Source organism: Myotis yumanensis, unplaced genomic scaffold, assembly GCF_028538775.1.
Source record: "Myotis yumanensis isolate MYYU_CA2020_CCGP unplaced genomic scaffold, mMyoYum1.0.hap1 SCAF_8, whole genome shotgun sequence".
NCBI classification, from domain to species: domain Eukaryota; kingdom Metazoa; phylum Chordata; class Mammalia; order Chiroptera; family Vespertilionidae; genus Myotis; species Myotis yumanensis.
This window is the reverse complement of record NW_027223759.1, coordinates 3,058,291-3,077,719: the sequence shown is the minus strand read 5'-3', so window position 1 is coordinate 3,077,719 and position 19,429 is coordinate 3,058,291. Positions and strand designations below refer to the sequence as shown.

Genomic DNA, 19,429 nt, shown 5'->3' with positions numbered 1-19,429 from the left:
GAGGAGACTGAATCTGCCCAGCCTGCCTCACAGCTGGATCTGCTGGGCCCAGCCTCTTCGCCAAGCCCTTCCAGTTAGCGAAGGGTCAAGAGTCTAACATGGAGTAAATAATGTGCAGGAATCCAGTGGTGTCAGAGCAGCCAGACCGAAGTCAGGCAGTGACACTAGGACTTTAATGACAACCAGGAACACAAGGTGTTGCAGCTGCCCGGGGAGCAGCTGGTGGGCTCCCGGGGAGGCCGTGGCAGCAGGGTCCCAACTAGGAGAGGGGCACCAGGGCAGGTGGCAGTGACCCCGTCCTGCCGGGCTGTTTCTTCTTCTTTTATTTGTATTGATGTCAGAGAGGAAGGGAGGGAGAGAGAGAGAGAAACATCAGTGATGACAGAGAATCATTGATTGGCTGCCTCCTGCATGCCCCACACTGAGGATTGAGCTCGTAACCCGGGCATGTGCCCTGACCAGGAATGGAACCGTGACCTCCTGGTTCATAGGTCAATGCTCAACCACTGAGTCACGCTGGCTGGGCCCCAGCAGTTTGTTTCATTCTCCTTAATAGGTTGTCACATGGATTGAAAAACGTATGTCTAAATCTATTTCTGGCTTTTCAATGTGTGAAGGAAACACATAACTTTATTTTTTCATTTTTGTCGAGTTAAAGACAGAGACAGATGCCCTCAAAATGTATGCATTCCATAAGGAGTTCCTATTCTTTGGCTGTACATCTTGGGAAGCAAAAATCAAGGACAAATAGGTCACCCCTCTAAGTTTCCCGCAGGAAACTTAATAAAAAGGCTGGAGTCAGCACTGGTAACTAGTGGAGATGAGGGAGATGAACCCGAGAAGATGTTCACATTTTTTTAAAAGAACTTTTAAAGGGAAAACAATGAAGTAAGCGTTGATGTAACATAAATATGATGTTAATTGTTAAATGTCAAAAGTACTGCAGATATAAATAACTGTTTAAAATAGAAACCATGTGAACACTTGTACAAATTCCCTCCCCAGAGGTGTTTGGAAATCTTCAAAGCCTAATATCCTTTTGTGAATGATCAGTCAGAGTACATTGGGAATGAAGGAAATCTGAAAAAAATAAGAACACATTACCAATCCCAGATATATTCCTGGGAGGGGGTGTTAGGATGCACTTAACTTCAACTCTAGTGAATCAAAGAGATATCAAAGAACATCTTATAAAACAAAATACTGTGGACATTATTTATTAAAAATATATTTTTGAGCCCTGCCTCTGTGGCTCAGCGGTTGAGGGTGGACCCATGAACCAGGAGGTCATGGCTCAATCCCCAGTGTGGGGCATGGGAGAGGCAGCCGATCAGTGCTTCTCTCTCATCATTGATGTTTCTATCTCTCTTTCCTCCTCCCTTCTTCTCTCTGAAATCAATAAAAACATTTTGAACGCATCCTATTTTCTAAGCCTTGTGCCAGGCATGGGGGATATGCTGGTAAATAAGATGGATGCTGTCCCCACACACCTGTCCCTGCCCAAATAGCTACATGGGACCCAAGAGGTTAGTCAAGACTTTTATTTTACAGATGAGGAAACTGAGGCCCAAAATGCCACAGAAGGGGAACTGACTATGTTCTTGGCCTTTCCATTTTTGCTATCTAAAAGAAGCATCTCTTATCTTATAGATCCTTCAAAAATTCTCAAATTGTATCCCATTTAACAAATGTAGCTATTAATTCATTTCAAAAATACTCTTTATATAGGTTTTCAATATTCCTATGCATTTCTGGAAATAAAACAGGAAGTCAAGTGAAAAAATAGCAAGGTCCAATTTTCAATATCTAATCCAGTGGGGTTTTTTGTTTTTTTTTTAGAAAGTGTTAGCCATATGATTCCTGTTACCATCAAAAACAATCATACTGTGTGATACAGACCATCTGTTTAGGATATGGCAGACACACTTGGAAAATCCAGAATAATGAGATCTCAAACCCATCATTTGTTAGAGACGTTATTGGTCTAAGAAGATGCCCTTTGGGTCCTCTGTGCTGAGGCGTCACTAGATGGACCAGCCAGACCTCACACCTACCTGTGCTCTCATCTCACGCCGTAACTGCGTGTCCCTTGGCTGGCTGACCTGGGGTTGTACTGTGCTGTTGGCGCAGTGCTGGCCGCCCACAAGGGCGTGGTGACGATCGCTGAAGTAAATGCCATACAGCATTCTGAGCAATTCAAAAGGGATGCTGGCCAGCTACCCCAAGTCATGGCACACCCACAGGTACTGCTCCTTTCGGAATATACTCTTCATATGGCAATGGAAAGGGCTTCCTCAGGGACATTTGAATGTCGCTGTGTGTTTCATTCCATTTGTTATTCACTCTACCTTTTCTATTATTTTCAGAATATTAACCTGGCACTAAATGGGGCCTATTAGCAGTTTAGTAATTACACATATGTCACCATGCTTGAAAAGAGAAGTATGTGGGTCTCTAGAGGTTTCCTGTCTGTTAATCTCTGACAAAAATGAATTTGGTTATGATTTTCTATCTGAATGGGAATCATTTGGCCATGGACTCAGATATGTTGGAAACACATGTTTGAGAATCTATTTGGCTATATGACTTGAATTGAAGCCTCAAAATTTAAAAAAAAAGAAAGTAAAGAAAAGCACAACTAAACACAAGCTCATTAAGGCAAAGAGCCGGTGGCATTGGAGCTGTCAGGGATGACGTGACCTAAACCATCACAGATTGGTTTCTGTACAGTTCTCTTTATTTCTCTTCCTCTTTTTCTTCCTTTCTTTTTTTAAATAACAGGTTAATTGAGATGTAATTCACACACCAAAAGTTTACCTTTTCAACATGTGCAATTCAGTGTTCTTCATATATTCACAAAGCTGTACCTCAGTATACATTCCACAGCGTGTTCATGACCCCAGAAAGAAACCCATTAGCAGTCATTCCCCATTTCCCTCCCAGAGCCCCTGGCAACTACTGATCTCCTTCCTGTCTCTGTGGATTTGCCTGTTCTGGGCCGTTTATGTAAATTGACTCATGCACATGTGTGCTTTAGTGTCTGACTTCTTTCACACAGCATACTTTCAAGGTTCATCCATCTCCATTAATGTTCTAGTGTGTGTGTGTGTGTGTGTGTATTATATTTTGTTTATCCATTCATCAGTTGATGGACACTTGGGGTCTTTCTCCTTTGTAGCTGTTATGAATAATGCAGCTATGAATATTCATGTGCAGATTTTGTGTGGAGTGTGTTTTCAAGTCTCTTGGATGGATATCGATGATGAGAATTGCTAGGTCAGATGGTACTCTATGTTTTACTTTTTGAGGAACCGAAACTGCCTTCTGAAGCAACTGTGTCATTTTCATTTCCACCAACAAAGAATAAGGGTTACATTCCTTTACCTCCTTGTCCACTTTGTCCACATTTTTTATGATAGGCCATCCTAGTGGGTGTGAAGTGGTATCTCATTGTTTTGATTTGCATTTTTTCTAATGATTAATGATGTTGAGCATCTTTCATGTGATTGTTGGTCATTGGTATATCTTCTTTAAAGAAATATTTATTCAAGTCCTTTGCTTATCTTTAAATGGATTATTTTTCTTTTTATTATTGAATCTTAAGAATTCGTTATATATTCCGATACAAGTCCCTTATCAGATATGTGATTTACAAATGTTGTGTCCCATTCTACAGGTTGTTTTTCCACTTTTTTGAAGTGAAGCACAGGAGTTTTGAATTTTGATGATGTCTATCTTTTGTTTTTATTGCTTGTGTTTCTGGTGACATGTCTAAGAAACCATTGCCTAATCAAAGATTTATTCCTATGTTTTCTTCTCAGGGTTTTGTAATTTTTAACTCCTCTATTTAGATCTTTGATCCATTTTGAAGTAATTATTCTATATGATGCAAGGTCAGGACCCAACTTCATTCTTTTGCATGGAGGTAGCTAGTTGTCCCCTTGAATTATATTGACTGGCTCCCTTATAGAAAATCAATTGACCATAAAAGTGAGAGTTTGTTTCTGGACTTGTAATTCTATTTCATCGATCTGCATGTCTATCCTTATGCCACTACCACCACACTGTCTTAATTACTGTAGCTTTGTAGTAAGTTTTGAAATAGGGAAGTGTGAGACAATTTCTGCAAAAAAAAAAAAAAAAAAAAAAAAAAAGCCAGCTGGGATTTTGATGTGTATTACATCCAATCTGTAGATAAATTTGGGGAATACCACCATTTTAACAATATTATGTTTTCCAATTCATGAACCTGGGGTGTCTTTTCATTTATTTAGGTCTTGTTTAATGTATTTCAATGATGTCTTAGAGTTTTCAGTGTAAAATCTTTTACTTATTTTGTTACATTTATTTCTATTTTACTCCTTTTGATGCTGCTATAAATGAAATTGTTTCTTAGCTTCAATTTCACATTGTTTATTACTAATATAGAGAAATATATTGATATCTATATATTGATCTTGTATTCTGCAATCTTCAACATTATTTATCCTATTATTTTTAATGGATTCCTTAAGATTTTCTATATACTAGATTAAGTAAAGATAGCTTTGCTTTTTCCTTTTCAATCTGGATGCCTTCTATTTCTTTTTCTTGCCTAGTTGCTCTGTCTAGAGCAGCCGTGGGCAAACTACGGCCCGCGGGCCGGATCCAGCCCGTTTGAAATGAATAAAACTAAAAACAAAAAAGACCGTACCCTTTTATGTAATGATGTTTACTTTGAATTTATTTAGTTCACACAAACACTCCATCCATGCTTTTGTTCCTGCCCTCCGGTCCAGTTTAAGAACCCATTGTGGTCCTCGAGTCAAAAAGTTTGCCCAGCCCTGGTCTAGAGCCGACAGTACAATGTTGAATGGAAGTGACAAGAGCGGATGTTCCTTGTCTTTTTCCTAACTTTAAGGGGAAAGCATCTAGTATTTCTCCATCATGTATGATGTTGTGGGCTTTTTGTAGGATGACTTTTATCAGGTTGAGGGAGTCCCCTGTATAATTATCTTTGAATGCCATGGATGGGCAGGGCTGAATTATGAAATCTAATGCGATCTGAAAGCTCTTTTAGGACTTCATGTCCTTTTCAATATTGTAATAGGATGTGACAACAATGCCCACTAGAGACAGGTTGTTTATTTTTTCCTCTGGGAAAGGCTGCATGTGGCAGAAGCAACTTTTCTATCTCTCCCCGCTCCCACCGCCCCCGCCCCGAAAGCATTCTTCCTTATCTCCCACCAATGAGAACAAACAAAGGATTGTTGTAGATAAATCTAATAGCTTCTTTCCATACTGTCCTTATGGCTGCAGGATGCAGTACATTTGCTCATAAATTCCAATAGCACGTATGTATGCTAGGAATGTTAGATAAAAGCTGCAGAAAGTCAGTAAAGGTGTCAACTCCCGAAAACCCTCTCAGCAGCCTTCTTAGAAGAGTGTAGCTCTCCCAGAAGCTGGGAAAGAGGACTGGTCTGCGTCAAGGGGAAACTGCTGATGTGGTGGTGATGGTGGTGACGATGAAGACGACAGTGACGCAGCACTATCAGTTGAACAGCATAAGCACTGACAGGTGCTAGGTGGTACCTTTAAGAAGCTAAGGCCCAAGAGCCAATGCAGGACCGGCCAGCCAGGCAAAATAGCCCCAGCCAGGGACACGCAGTCCGGCACAACTAGCTGCATGGCTTTGGTGACTGTCCTCCAGGCCTCTGCTTCCGGTGGCCAGTGCCATCTCCCACTCGCAGCTCCTAGCCCTTTGCCGTTAGCTCTGTGCAACGCCGAGGGATGGGTAGGTACCGACCGTGGCTGCCACATGGATCTTCCCTTTGTGGCAAAGGAGAAACACCACCTGCCTCCTGGTACCTGGACCTGCCCCTGCACACACTTCAGCTTTGATTCTCCTCTGCCTTGCATTATTTATGTACGACAATCACAGTCAGGAAAGCAAACCATCACATTAAAAGGGGCGTTAAGGTCCACCTCATTGCTTTCAGAGCCAAGGGACACATGGGTGGCTATGAGTCTTAGCAAGAGCAGTTTTGCTCTTTGAATGGAGAACCAGCATTGCCACCTTCACTAGAAGAGATTATTCTTTGCTTATTTCAATTCCTCCAAGTCCCAACCTTTTAGGCAAGAATTATACGGATCAAGAGAACTTTAAAGAATTAAAGAATCTTCTGCTTTTAAGCAAAACTCTAACCTAGTCACAGAGTAAGTTATAAGTTAGGTAATTGGGTGTTATCGCCTTTCTCTACAGGTGACATCATTTATCCCTGTCTAATACCTTCTGCTTGGAGGAAGAGGGGGAAGGAAGGACAGTGGGGAAAAAAGGGATGGGAACATGAAAACACACAACAATGCTATCCATTTTGGGGGGCTCCTTGGGGAGTGTGGGTGTTTCTCATGAACTGCCATTGAGTGCCGTGAGACACACATTTGTAGTGCTCCGTGCTGGCCTGCAGAGCCCAAGAGCTTTTAGAGACTGATGGTAAGAACTAAGGAACTGCCCTCGCTGGTTTGGCTCAGTGGATAGAGTGTCAGGCTGCGGACTGAAGGGTCCCGGGTTTGATTCCAGTCAAGGGCACATGCCCAGGTTGTGGGCTCGATCCCCAGTAGGGGGCATGCAGAAGGCATCCAATCAATGATTCTTTCTCATCATTGATGTTTCTCTCTCTCTTTCTCTCCCTTCCTCTCTGAAATCAATAAAAATATATTTTAAAACAAACAAAAGAACTAAGGGACTGCCTGGGACACCTGGCCACAGGTGGAGAATTGGTGGACAAAAGGAGATGAGACTGGGCCACACTGAGGACACAATGAGACGAAGCAGTGGACAGGCAGGATGCTTCTGCCAACACCTCGATGCATTATCCTCTGATAAGCTGTGAGCAAGGGGAGAGCCGCTCATGTCTTGGGCTTCCGGCCCGCCTCTGGATCCTGGGCTTCCGGCCCTGTTCTCTGATAAGACAGCATCTCTCGGAGGCGGGGCCTCCCTTAGGATCCCAGGAGGGCACTGTTCCACTCAGCTACTTGGTAATAAAATTTAAGTCTCAATTTTCAGACAGTTTAAAGAAAGGACAGTAGCTAATTTCATAGTAAAGGCCTGAAAGACAGAAACAATTAAGATGATCATGAAATTCTAAAAACCATTTCTGAGATTGAGTCATAGAAATGTAGGCTGAGAACTTAATAGCGATCATAGTGATGAGGCTAAAGAAGACTGAACTGCAACCAGAGACCTCATTCGATTCCTCCCCCCACCCCCGCTCCCCCCACACCCCTACCCCATGGCTGTCCTGAGAGAAACAAAGCTGGAGCTTAAGGGAAACATCAAAACTTGTTTTTGAAAAATGTGTCATCTTATTCTTTTCCAGAGAATTTGTATCTGGGGGTTTATTTTGGGTAAATTTCCCCAGAGAAACATTACGTTCTTTTAGTCTGAGAATGTAGCAGTGACAAATAGGGTCAGAGACAGCAATGGAAGTGGCACTCTGCAACCAGACAGGGGGCACATGGGGGTTCTGTGCAGATGGAATGGTTTAAAGCAGTGCGTAGTCCTCATCTCTCCGACGGGGGGGAGTTTAGTTTGGGGCGCACCGAGGTGGGATGCTGTGGAGTGGGAGCCGGGTAAGTTCTGAAATCTTCAAAACTGAAGGACTGGGAAGGGATGCAAGAATATAAAATCCATCTTTTGTTCTTTCCTCTGGATTGCCCTAAACCTTTTCCAAATAGAGACTACTTTCTGAGGAGTACTCTCAGAGGAAGAGAAGGTTCCTGAAAGGTGACAAAGGCCCTGGGTGGTGGACTTCAATTTAAATGAAGTGGAGTGGGTTAACTGTAGGCTCAGATGTTTACAAATGTCTGTAATTCCCATACTTAAATACTGCAAAGATGTAGGAAAAATGTCACAAAACTTAATTATAGACCTTGGCGGGAGCGTTGTCCCAAGTGGGCCAGGGTTGTGGGTTCGATCCCCAGTCAGGGCACATGCAGGAGTCGACCAGTGAATGCATAGATGGGTGGAACAATGAGTCGATGCTTCTCTGTCTTGCTTGCTCTCTCTCAAGTCCATACATTTTTTAAAAAATTAAAAAAGAATAATTCTTTAAAAATTAGTTATGGTCCACAATTAAGATTATTAAGGAGAAATTTTTACCAGAAGCCTCAGGATTTAGGATGGGGAACTTAGCGTGTGGGTTCTGTACCCATGAAAGCCAAGGCGAGCTGTGGGAGGCGTGCAAAAGAGGCCGCCCTGCTGGGAGTTTGGGGTGTGAGCAGCTCTCCGTGCTGTGTAAAGCACAGCTTAAGGAGCCCCATATTTATGTCAGAGTTTACTGTTCTCGTCAAATACAACTTGAAATAGGATTTAATTTTCACATTTAAGTTTTAACATTTTATTATATACTGAATTATTGTACTATATAAAATTAGACATCAATAGTACCTTTGTGCTTTTTCTTCTCCTTTTGCCCTTTCGTCAACATCTATAACTAAGGTCAGTGTTAATGACGTCCCTGACGCCGAACGCGAGGTAATCAGCATCCCTGTTCTTCCTTTATCCTCAGGTGCAGGCTTATTGGGCTCAGTGTCGGCCCCTGGGGACCTGAGCCGTGCTCCCGGCCTGGTTCTCTGTGCCTGAGTGTTTTACCCTCACCCCACCTGCCAGGGAGGAGGCTGTTTGCCTGAAGTGCCTGGGGGAGGCAGGGTGGGCTTGCCATCTGTGGAGAAACGATTGTCAAGAACCAGAGCCTGTCCAGGTCCCAGCAGGAGGTGTCAGGGCGAGATGCACACCACGGCCAGCTTTTCTAACTGACCCCTTCTAGTCACCCTCAAAGGGTTGGAATCATCAGGTGACCCTGTCTGTGCCCCTCCCCCCCCACCCCCACGGCCCAGGAAGGAAAGGGGGAAGGGAGGGGAAGGCGGAGGGGGCGCCTGTGTCTGGAGAGAAGGACCCTCGGCATCGGCCTGTTCACAGCTGACGTCCTTCCAGAGAGGAGCATGCCCTCCCTTCGGTGGCAGGAAAACAGTCAAGTGAAGGGCACGGATTCCAAACTGTCACCAATGGATGGATTTACAAGTCAAATGCTTAGCCTGAGGTCCTTTCCTATCTTGGTAAGAGGGAGGAAGGACAAGGGGAGGGACATTTGAACTCGGAGTCCTTGGCTCGCGGCAGCATGACCCCCATCTGCACGTGATCTTCTCGTGTGTGACTGTGCCCAAGTTTCCCTTCTCCTTAGGACACCGGTCATAGTGGGTGACAGCCCCACCCCTGTAGTATGACCTCATCTCAACTAAACACATCTGCAATGGCCCTACTTCCAAATAAGGTCCTATTCTGAGATGCTGGGGCTTAGGACTCAAGATATGAGTTTTGGGGGGAGGGTGTGTGGGGGGCACAATTCAACCCCAGCAATGCCTTGTACCTCCTCCCTCCATCCTGAGCAGCCGTCACAGGAAGGCACTAGGGCTGTGGTTACCCAGCAGGAATTCTGCTGTCAGCGCCAGGGAACGCGCTACTGTCTATTGGCTCCATGGTTGCGGCCACCCATCCCTGTGACAGACAGAAAATTCCTGTGCCGGCAGCACCAGGACTCACGTGGACGGCCCCTCGCTTACACCCATCTCGGGAGCCTCCTTTCCTTTGCCAACACCTAGTAGTTAGTTTTTAACCCATTTCCTAGAAAAGAATAGTCAAGAAACAAGAATTAGAAACCACATAAAAAGAAAGGAATGCGAAGAGCAAGAGAGGATGTTTTTAAATCGTGCTGTTTGTTAGTGATGGTAAATGTATTGTTTCCTGTGGCGTGCAGAGCCCAGGTTGGAAACCTTCCACAGGTAACTTTATAAGGCTCGGGTGCCTGGACCAGTCCCAGCCCGAGGGGCGAGGGGCGGCAGCCAGGGGGCGCGTGCCCTGGGAGAGCGTGAGGCCACCTGCGCCTCGGACTCTCACTGGTGCGGGAATGGGCCGTGGGTCTGACTCCTGCCAAAGACAGTTCTCCCGGGGCTGGAGAGAGGGCACGTGACCGGGGTCGGGGGTGGAGGAGCTTCAAGGACGGGGGTGGGTTTTGGAGACAGCGTGCCTAAGGGACCCTGAAAATAGGCCCCACGTGCCATCGCTGTCACGCTTGCTGTGGGTCGCAGACACCTACTCTTGGAGAGCTTCCAGCCTCGTCCCTGAGGCATGAGGAGCTGCGGGCACCTGGCTTGTCTCAGTGGGTGGTTCACAGGCTGCTACACAGCCAGAGAAGCAGCACAGGGTAGAGGCCCGGCTAACGACACGGAAGCCAAAGGCAAGCAGACTCAAAGTTGGCATTTCCAAGAATGTTCAAATGCATCAGCAATATTTATGCTATTCCTACTTACTGCGATTTGACAGATGACTAACAAGTCAGTAGCAAATATGGGAAAATATGGTGGATAATTTGTAGGCCAGGAAGGATACATGTTTTTCCCCAGAACTCACCTGAAATTACAGACGTTTCAAGAGTTTTACCTGTGACATTTTTCTGGGCCAGCCATCTCTCCAGGCGAAAATGAAGGTTGGGCCTAAGAGCTTCTGATTTGGGGTGGGTTTTGTTTGTTTGTTTGTTTTTGGTCTTCTTGATGACAAGTCGTAAAGCCATAGGAAACAGAATTCACACCACATATTTCAATCCTACAGCGCTAGATGTTGGGCTTCATAAAACCCCAGCCTACCTGTTGTAGATTTCTTCTCTCCCATTTCTTGATTTCTATCCTGCATTTATAGATGGAAAGCAATAACTTTGTGTTAGTTAATCTTCACTGATACCAAAATGATGAGGAAAACACTCATTGCAGCACGGCTTTAAAAGAAATACATCTCACTTTACTATGAAAATAAAATCTGCTGACACTTGGCACAAACCCACGCCACAGTGAGTGTTCAGTAAATGAAGGTTGAAACAAGTTGTAGAAGGCGGGGACGTGGGGCGCTACCACCAAAACACAAGCCACCAACCCCCCCATGTGCCGTGTTTTTCCATGTCGGGGAGCAAAATCAAGTCCAGTGAACATGTGGATAAGGTGTGTCCTTAAGCTTCAGATGAAGGTGTATGACTTCCTAGTCATTCTTAAGGCATGAGGTTTGGCCATCAGATTACTCAGTAGTCACTGTTGTATGCAAAGTACGACTCTGCCAGCAGCAGAATATTTTCAGCCTGTGTGGCAACATGGTAAAACGGATCTAGGAAGCTGTGCCTCAACTACATTTAGATGTAAAATAGTTGCTTTCTAGCTAGTAGACAACGTGGGTTCTACAATTTGACAACCACAGTAAGAAAAAAAATAAGTATCCTGATAAACTGGATGTCAGCAGCGTATCGAAGTAGTTTGCAAGGTTTTGGGGAAGAAGGCAAAACATCAGTCGAAGCTGTGCCAAGGGGAAAGCCGGCCGTGCCACAAGTTACGAAACAGTGGATGAATCCATAGCGCTCTTCAAGGCAAATCTTGAATCCATTAAGACATTCTGCAGAAGAGCAGTTATAACTTCCAGTTTAAAATAATATTTATAAGATTGGCTTGCTTGGAATCAAAGTCAGTTTCCTAAAAGTGCGTGCAAGCCTCTTTGGGTAACTTCCATAAAGAGAAGAACTTGGAGAATAAGTTTCTGGATCCGGAGGAAGCTGTTACCTCCCTCTCCCTGAGGCTTCCCCTCCTCCGTCCCTGAAGGTCCTCGTCTCAGCCTAAAGCAGTGATTGTTCAACCCAGGAGGATGCTTGTTCCCAGGAGCCATGGGCCGATGTTTAGAAATATAGTTGGTTATCACAGCTGCCAGGAACGGGGAGAAACGGGGTGCTATTGGCTACCAGATATTGAATACTTTTCAATACCAAAGTTTCTGCTGAGAACAGGGATGCTGGTGAGCATCCTACAATGCACAGCACAGCCTCACAATAAGAATTATCTGGCCCCAAATATCAACAGTTGAGAGAATGAGAAACACGGGCCTGTAGGGGTAAATGGGGCGGGTGTGTGCATGTGCGCAGGGTTGGCACACAAGTAGAATACGGCCAGGCTTGAGGCCTACAAGGCCTCTGAATCCCACGTGAGCTGGTACCTTACAGATCAGCAGCCCCAGGAAAGAAGTTCAACATCCAAACTGGATGTGAGGGAAGCTCAGAAGGGATTTTTTAAAACTCTTTGCTCCACCCCAGCTCCTCAAGTAAAAGTTCCACAGTGAGCATGTGACAAACCATCGGAGGGATCGTTTGTTTTATCCTGAGGTTTTAGAATTGTGGCTGTGCTGTGGCCTAGGATCCTCCACTACTGTATGGATCACTTCCATGAGCTTCTCCTTCTGTCCTAAAAGTTTTGACTGTATATTTTGACAATGGCTATACGTGGGCATTTTTTATTTATTTTTTTCTGGGGACTATATCTCTGTTTCTTTAAATCTTTATTGTTGAGAATATTACAGATGTCTCCCTCCCGCCTCCTCCCCATTAAACCCCTTCCACCCAGTTCCCACCCTGCCCCAGGCCTTCACCAACCTATTGTCTGTGTCTATAGGTAATGCATATCTATAATCTATAATAATAAAAGCATAATATGCTAATTAGACCGGATGTCCTTCCGGACGACCTTCCAGATAAAGCCAGGGCTGCGAGGGAAGCCCGGGTCCCGGGTGCCAGAGAGAAGCCGGTGCTGGTAACCGGAGGAAGGAAGGCTTACTCTTGCATGGATTTTGTGCATCAGGCCTCTAGTATGCATATAAATTCTTTGGTTAATCTCTTCCAGCCCCACCCTTTCCCTCTGAGATTCGTCAGTCTGTTCCTGTTTCCATGCCTCTGGCTCTATTTTATTTATCAGTTTATTTTGTTCATTCCTTGTTCATTTATTTTGATTTTTAGATTCAATTGTCAATAAATATGTATTCATTGCCATTGCCATTGTATTGTTCATATTTTTCTCCTTCTCCTTCACCTCCTCCTCCTTCTTCTTCCCCTTCTCCTTCTCCTTCTTAAAGAATACTCTGCAACATTTCATGTAATTCTAACTTGGTGGTGATGGGCTCCTTTAGATTTTTCTTGTCTGTGAAGCTCTTTATCTGACCTTCAATTCTAAATTACAGCTTTGCTGGGTAGAGTAATCTTGGTTGTAGGTTCTTGCTATTCATGTTTCTTGCCACTCCTTTCTGGCCTGCATAGTTTCTGTTGGGAAATCAGCTGACAGTCGTATGGGCGCTCCCTTGTAGGTAACTGTTTTTCTCTTGCTGCTTTTTTCCTCTCTTTGTCTTTTGCCCTTGGCATTTTAATTATGATGTGTCTTGGTGTGTCCTTTTTGGGTTCCTCTTATTTGGAGTTCTCTGTGCTTCCTGGACTTGTAAGTCTATTTCTTTCATAGGGGAAGTTTATTATTTTTATTTTTATTTTTTAAATCCTCACTTGAGTATGTTTTATTTTATAATTTATTTCAGAGAGGGAGAGAGAGATAGAAACTTCAATAATGAGAGAGAATCATTGATCAGCTGCCTCCTACATGCCCCCACACTGGGGATCGAGCCTGCAACCTGGACATGTGCCCTTGCCTAGAATCGAACCTGGGACCCTTCAGTCTGCAGGCCAACGCTCTATCCATTGAACCAAACCAGCTAGGGCGGTAGGGGAACTTTTTTGTCATTAGTTCTTCAAATAAGTTTTCAATATCTTGCTCTCTCTCTCTCTTCTCCTTCTGGCACCCCCATAATTCAAATGTTGATATGCTTGAAGTTGTCCCAGAGGCTCCTTACACTATCTTCCTATTTGGGGATTTTTTTTTTTTTTTTTTTTCTCTTCTAATTGGGTGTTTTTTGGTTCCTCGTATTCCAAATCATTGATTTGATTCTCAGAATCCTCTACTCTATTGTTGAATCCCTGTAAATTATTTTCACTTCATTTAGTGTATATTTCCTCCTGACTGGTCCTTTTTCGTGTCTTTGAAATTCTAAGATCCTTGAAAGTCTCACTAAGTCCCTTGAAGCTCTCATTAAGAGCCTTGAGTTGTTTGTAGGTAAGTAACGGAGTCTTTATTTAGCATTCACAAGATTTAGGGGACTTCAGCCTAGTTTTATTTTCACATACCTGTGATCACTTACGGCAAGTACCTCCTCTCTTGAAAAACCATACGCACACTTACTTCTCTTTGTCCACCTCGCCCCTACCTCTCTGGCCACAGCTGGAAAGGTGTGTTCTTTGCCAGTCTTTCTGAGGCAGGTTACCACCTCCTTTTATGAATGGTAACCTGCCACAGTAAGCCCACTTGAAGCGGGTTTGGCTCAACTAAAACTTCAACCAGCACCCGAGGCTCTCAAAGTACACCTCCTAGGTCAGTGATGGCGAACCTTTTGAGCTCGGCGTGTCAGCATTTTGAAAAACCCTAACTTAACTCTGGTGCCGTGTCACATATAGAAATCTTTTGATATTTGCAACCATAGTAAAACAAAGACTTAGGTTTTTGATATTTATTTTATATATTTAAATGCCATTTAACAAAGAAAAATCAACCAAAAAAATGAGTTCGCGTGTCACCTCTGACACGCGTGTCACAGGTTCGCCATCACTGTCCTAGGTACTGGCGGTTCCAGTCATGTTGGTAGATACCACACAAGAAATTTTAAGCCGATAAGGCCCCATTTAGCAAAACTACCTACCAACATCCTTCAAACAAAAGGCAAGGGAAAATAGCAACAGCCCACGTAATTAATCTGTACAGAATCACACAAGATGTTTTAAACAGTGATGATCACAGAGTGCTGGCGCTGGATGGGGCCCTGGGTGCTGCTCAGGTGTGCATGGCGTAGCAGTGCTGGCTTCCTTCCTGTTCTCTCTCTCGCTTTATTTGGCGATGCAGAGATGAAGGCTCGGGGAGAGGAAGGGGCTTGGACAAACGGATACAGGGGAGCTGAGCAGAGTCAGAACTGGAAAAGCAATGGCCATCTTCTCCCATTGCATTAAAGGCTGAAACACACAGACTGTGATGGTTATATGGACACGCTTCCCATTTTCCCCAGTGTCTTCTTTTCTTCCCCTTATTGTTTAACCCAGCTTTACTAGTTCATCTCACAGACTATTTTGGAAATTAGAAAGCATATTTTTAATGCAAATAATACCTTTTAAAAAAAGGTTGTAAACACCCACAGCATCTTGATGCTTAATGACTTGATGCCAACTGTCTGTATTCATGGGTATTTTGGGATCTATAAATGTCATTTGTCTATTCATATACATTTGTATTCCTGGTTTCCAAATCGAGTTGTTTTCCCTCACCTCCCACAAAACAGTGCTCCTGACATTTTGGTAGCGTGGCCATAACTACACAGTCCCATCAGGGTAGTTAGTGGTATGTACAAGTTTCTGGTGAAGGTGAAAATATGTGGCTAAATAGTTTTCTTCCAGGGCTGCCATCTTTCGCAAGAAAAGATGGAAAGACAAGCAGGCAGTGCTTTTCTACAGAAGAGAGAGTTAGATCTAAAAAATAAAAATAAAAAGTAGGAAGCATCTCAGGCTTGAGGCACTTTCCTAGAGGATTCTTTTCTGCGCTGCTGTGCAGAGATCCCTGGCATGGGACATAAGCCCGGCTTCCTTTACATGTGTTTATGCAAACCTTATTCTTTATTTGCTATAATCACCACCTGAAATATGTAAGTAAAGCACACAATTTATCTTAATTTTTTCCTCTTTTAATTTTTTTTATTTTCATTGATTTCAGAGAGGAAGAGAAAGGGAGAGGGAGATAGAAACATCAGTGATGAGAGAGAATCATCGATCGGCTGCCCCCTGCATGTCCCACACTAGGGATCGAGCCGGCAACCCGGGCATGTGCCCTGACTGGGAATTGAACCGTGACCTCCTGGTTCATAGGTTGATGCTCAAACACTGAGCCACACCGGTTAAACTCAATTTTCTTTTCTAATCCTAAGCAGGATTAGTCATTTCCTCCTCTGCATTTCCATGTAACATCTTGTATACATGTCCAATGTAGAGTAATGATTGGTTTACAGGCCTATTCATGGTTGCCCACCCTCCGGACTTACAGCTCTTCATGGGCAGACATGGGAGCATCCATGTGCTCTCTGTGTCTAGTTTAGTCCAACACCTGCAGAGAGTGGGCACTCCAGAGCTGTCTGCTGAATCGCCCACAAACTCCCTTACAGCGATAACGTGTCATAGTCCAGTGGCCCATGGCCAGGACTAGGCCTGTCAGTGAACTATCTCAGTCTCCAGGCTCCCAAGCCTCATGGAGCTTCCATGAGCAGCAGCTACCGTGTGTTCGGGAAGACATGTGAAGCGCCGCAAATCGGAACGGCCACACCCTGACTGATACAAAGACCTTCTGAGGTTGTGCGTTATGGTAACCCTCAGGAACCCTCCTCACTACGTGAGAAAACAACTCTTGCACTGCCTGGGTCAGAATGCTTGAAAGGTTCCGAAAGGCCATGCATACACGTGTGCACACACACCATGTACACACACGCACACGCACACAGGCACACAGGCACTGTGAGCCAGCATTGCCCTGCAGTATCAGGAGCCTCCTGACCTGGAATCGCACCGCGTGGGGCTGAAGCATAACAGTCAGTGTAAGAGGCACTTTCCCAACAAACCCTCTGAGCATGTTCATCGCTCTCAGCAGCAACATCAGATCCCATCAGGCAGCCCTGCCAGAGCTGCCTCCACTCTTCTCTGTAATTGGGCTCTTTGTGGGCACATTGTGTCGCCCCTGAGGAGAGGTCATTAGAGGCCCGCTCTCCTGGCGGGAATCACACCCCGGGCCCTACACTCGTGATGGCAACTGGCAAAGGAAGCAGTTCTTACCCTCATGACGATGCGGAGGGAACACGCAGTGCCTGGATCCCACTCGTTTCCATTGTTTGTCACCATGTTCTTGGCATAATCTTGCTGAGTCCATGAGAGTTATCACCACCCGTCCGCCGCCGCCTCTGTGGAGCTCTGTGCGGTGGTGGTTGTCTTACAGTCCAGGCGGTTGTTCAAGGCGGGGACAGTGTCAAGAACTGTGGAGAGTCTGGCACTGTCCTCTACATGCAGGTAATAAGTTAACCTGCCACGGTGGCATGTGTTCTGGTAGAAGAAATGAGAAAATTAAAATCAGTGACAAGAGAGTTTATTGCTCAGAGTAGTAGTAGATGAATCAACCAGGCTGGCCTGGGACGGCCCCGGGGAAAGAAGTAAAAGCATCCTCCTGGGAATGGACAGGGAGGGGTCAGACATTTCCCGATAAAACTCTCCCTTCCTCCCCCTCGCATCCTCGCAATCCCCAGGGATCAGTGAGAGGAAAGGACCCCTCCTGGGGAGAGTGCACTCATGGACCAGGAGGAAGAGAGGGGGCTGGATGGGAGGCAGAGCCAGGGCCGAGGAGGCCACTTCAGCGCTCAGCCCGGTGTCCGTGGCAGCAGGAGCAGGGAAGGCCGGTCATATGCCCAACTGCCCGCGATTGCGGAGAAGCTGGTGACAAAGGCCACCACTGCAGCTGTACCTGGCTCTGACAGCCAGGCACTCGACGTGGGCCCGTGTCGAGGCCACCGCGCTGAGGCCAGAGTTGGCTGATCAGATGGGAGCAAACACCATCCCCTGGAAACGTATCCAGGCAGCGAGGCCCCATGGACAGCCCTGAGAGGGGTCAGAGGTCAAGTGTCGCCCATCGGCCGGGAGTGGTGCAGTCACTTCCCTGTGATGCGTTCCTCCCTCACTGTGAGACAGAGGGGCCCGTTTGGGGCAGGAGTCTGAGTCTGCAGGAACATGGGGGCCCTCGCACCACGCCGTCTATGATGGCGCCGACGTTTCTGTGCTCAGTGTGGGGACAGTCTCACGGCGTGGGCAGCCTCCAGCATGTGCTGAGTGCTGCTCCAGGGGCACCTGCTTCCCTGGGCATCGCTGACACTGTTCTGTGGGGACGCCCAGGCTGCTGGACGCCCAGGGTGCCCTGCCAGGGGGCTGGGCAAGGGCCTGGTGAGGAGGAGGGGCGGGCGGGGGCCTCCCTGCGACTGCAGCCGGCTGTGCCCTGTGCACCGACTCATGCACCCGGCCCAAGGCTGCCTCTGCCCCAGCGAGGGAGCACCCAGGCCTCCCCCAGGGGCCTGCACAACCCCCCGCCCCCCAGGCCCACGGCTCCCTGGACTGCGGACGCCCTCCAGTCCCAGCACTGAAACTCCAGGGCACCGAGCAATCCTGTGACAGTTTAAAGATAAATAAAAGATGGCGTTACTTTATACAGTGGGTAGTAAACATATGGAACTCGTTACCCTCAAGATGTTGCGTGGTCCACAAATATAAATAGGGTAGAGCAGCTTCGGATACATGCATGCTTGTTGCACTCGGGGGAGCTGCTCGAGCATCGTTAGGCACACACAGGCAGCGTCTCCCAGTGCCTCCAGGGACAATGCCACGCTTGTCCTCAGAATGTCCTTGGTGCCAGTGCCACCGCCTGCACAGGCACGACACCGGCCGCCAGGTTTCTTGGGGAGATCAGCGCCCACGATACCAGCGTGTTCCGGTAGCTGAGGGCCGAGCTGTGCGCAGGTCCATCTCAGCAGGTCGTGTAGAAACCTCTCTCCGAGGCGGTGTGCACTCCGCTGGGACCTAACCTGAGCGGCCACATTGTGAAACTTGTCCTGGGCTGTAAAGGTGAGCCCGGCATCGGCCGACACGCGGCACTCCCTGAGCACAGCCCGGCCCCAGGAGCTGCGGGTCGTTCTTTTCATTCTGTGTCGGGATCGCTCTTCTCCCCGGGCCTTCAGCTTCTGCTTCCACTGATGCAAGTGGCCTTGCAGGCCCAACCCCCTCCCCCCTGATGTGTGCTCCCCACTCCGACTTCAAAGGGAGGCGCCCCACTTCCTCCCTCCCATGTCACCCCGTCTCCGCTGTGACACAGGCCTCTCTTCCCTGAGGGGCAGCCCAGGCTGTGCGTTTCGCAGGCTCCCCTGATGCTGGGTAAACGCGGGAGAGAAGTGCATTGTGTGCTGCTGGCTCTGGGTTCCCACGAGCGCACCCCGCACCAGGGAGGCTCCGACAGCCAATTGAGGCCAGAGCCCTAAGAGGAAAGATGAGAGTCCCTCTGGGGAGGGGCGTGTTCTAAGCAGGGAGGGACCAGCAGGTGAGAGGGACTAGAACAGACTTGGTCCACTTGACAGTGTAGTCTAGGGTTCCCAGGAAGTCCCTGACATTCACACACCCTCAGGAGACCCCTATCCAGCCCACACGGATCTCCTATTCCCTCCCGCTCACCCCTGAAAAGAGCCAAATGGTTTTTTAGATGCCCCTCCAAGCCCCTCCCCTTTTATACTTTTCATTATGTGACTCCATCAATGCACCGGATTGATCTCACCTCCCTGCTGCAGTGAGCGTCCGGGAAAACAGATGGGCACCCAGACTCCCTCCCCGCTCTCCTCCACAGCCCGCGCCCAGGGCCTCAGGACAGGCGTGGTCAGCGC

At 46.7% G+C, this 19,429-nt stretch overlaps 1 protein-coding gene across 1 annotated transcript in view; it reads left to right on the top strand.

The window, feature by feature from the left end:
- NEMP2 (nuclear envelope integral membrane protein 2) overlaps positions 1–19,429 on the top strand; it is a 250,910-nt gene that overhangs the window by 184,783 nt on the left and 46,698 nt on the right. The gene's annotated exons all lie outside the window — the stretch shown is intronic.